Source organism: Alligator sinensis, unplaced genomic scaffold (assembly GCF_000455745.1).
Source record: "Alligator sinensis unplaced genomic scaffold, ASM45574v1 scaffold1353_1, whole genome shotgun sequence".
NCBI classification, from domain to species: domain Eukaryota; kingdom Metazoa; phylum Chordata; order Crocodylia; family Alligatoridae; genus Alligator; species Alligator sinensis.
In genome coordinates, this window is record NW_005843575.1 from 38,842 (window position 1) to 40,926 (window position 2,085).

The window sequence follows — 2,085 nt, forward strand, 5'->3', positions numbered from 1 at the left end:
AACACGCATGCGCCTTCATCTATCCCATAATAAGTTGAGTCTAACTTAAAAGGCCCTGACATCCTGTGGAAACCTAGACGTAACGGTAAAATTGTGAAACTGCCAATAGTTGTAAGACATGCTACAGTTCTTTGTTTAGGTAAGCTATAAAAGACCCTCAGACAAAGACTGGGGGTTGACACCGCTTTGGGTTACTCAACCCCTTTGTCGACCGATTGCGCAATCAATAAACTTGTAATGGACTCAGCCTGAGTGTGACTCCCTCCTTGAGGTGTTTGGGAAAGGCCTCCAGGGGCACGAAACTAGCAATTTGTGCAACACAATCACCAGTGACTCCAAGACAACTTATTACTTTACTCCCTTATAGTGACCACAGACTATGCTGCATCTCTCCAAAACGAAGTGACCCTCTCTGGAGCCTCCTCCAAAACCAGTTTTCCTTGCAGTCCCAACAGCCAGACAGGGGAGTTGTACCATGATACCAAACAGAGCTGGGATGGCACAAAAAGGGGAAGCACCTTTTACACAGACTCAGGGCCCTTTGGCATTCATTTATCCATGAGAATCAACCCAAAACCTGACCCAGCCCTTCCCAGGCCCTGACCCCCAACATCCTGCCTGCCCCTCCAGTGCTGCCCAGCTCCTACTCCAGGGACAGTCACCCTGAGCTCATGCACCCCCATGTCCATGTCTTCCTGCTTACATGACACAAACTCTGAGCTCAGGCCCCATCACCCCCACTGTCCTGGGAAAGGGCTGAGAGTCCCCCCAGTGCCAGTTCTCAAGAGCCTGCAGAAAGCATCACAAACCCAGAGCCAGACAGGGCTCAGCTCCCTCCCCAGCTCTCATTGCCCCAGAGGCAGAACAAAACCCACAGGGGCTGGACGGTGGGGAGGGAAGGAGAGCACCTGCAAAGTGAGGCCCCAGCCTCAGGCCCAGGGGTGGCTCCTGTGGAACATTTCACTCCAGGGCTTCACATCTGAGACCCCAACCCAGGCCCTGAAGCAGGGAGCAGAGACAGCTCTCACTTCAACTTCCCTTCCCAGCAGCAGAGCAATAGTCTGCCAGGTGCAGCCGACAGCCTCCCTACTGCCACCTGAAGCAGCTGAGGCTGATGTAGCTGATTGCAATGGCAGCAGCTGATTAGGGCCCTCCTTAACCCTCCCAAGGCTGCTACCCTTTAGCTTGTCCTTCCCTACCCCAACCTGGCTCCTGATGCTGCCCCCAGTAGCTGGGCTTCCCTCCTGGATCTGGCCTCCGCTCCTGCAGCACCAGGACTGCCCTTCCCTGCCCTGCCCCCTTCTCCTCCTGCCCTGGTCCCACTGCTCATCTTGATAAGCAGATTCAGAGCAAGAGCTAGTGCTCTGCTTTGGCCTATGGCTGCTCCTGCTTGGACTAACTAAAAGGTACCCGAAACCCCACGGCCTCTCTCTTCTTGCCACGGACATGTTGGCAGCACCTGCAAACATCCTCCCAGCATGGGGACTGTGTCACAACTCCATGCTGAGGCAGTAGGAAAAATCCTGAGGATGAGTCATGGTCATATGCATGATTCCCGTCACCTTCTCAGGACCCATCAAGGGGCTCAGGGTCCTACATAGACTTTAGCACTTCCTTGTGAGGTGGAAGCTGGCACCATCCTACTGCCCATCACCATTAAGGACTAGACACCGCATCTCTGTCCACACACATGCGTTTCACAATGGCTGTGGGCACTACCATGCCCACCCCACATCCCAGGGCTCATCCCCTGGGTAAATTTTCCTCTGGGCGCAGAGACTGGCACCAGGCCTGGGCAAATACAGACTCCTAAGCCTGAAGGGGCTGGCAGCAGCTCGCACACTGCTCTGTACCCTCTGTGCAGACAAGGAGTCCTCTGTCTCTGCCGCTCTGACTCCCATGTTCCCCCGTCCCAACGCTGGTGCTAGGCTCCAGGGCGCTCAACCCACTGGGAAGAAATCCTCCTATTGAGCACAGCCCCACACTCACCATTGCATTTTTTACCCTCATTTGCATGTCATGTACAAACCAGAGACACAATCTGAGCAAAGGAGCCCTCACACCTGCAGCCAACAGAGCTAGCTC

General features: G+C 54.6%; 1 long non-coding RNA gene across 1 annotated transcript in view; it reads right to left on the reverse strand.

Moving 5' to 3' along the window:
* LOC102370701 overlaps nucleotides 1-1,237 on the reverse strand; it is a 14,765-nt gene extending 13,528 nt beyond the window's left edge. The window contains exon 1 of the long non-coding RNA XR_325539.3: nucleotides 909-1,237. This is a non-coding gene — a long non-coding RNA (uncharacterized LOC102370701). The remainder of the gene's footprint in view (nucleotides 1-908) is intronic.
* Between the last annotated feature and the right edge of the window lie 848 nt (nucleotides 1,238-2,085).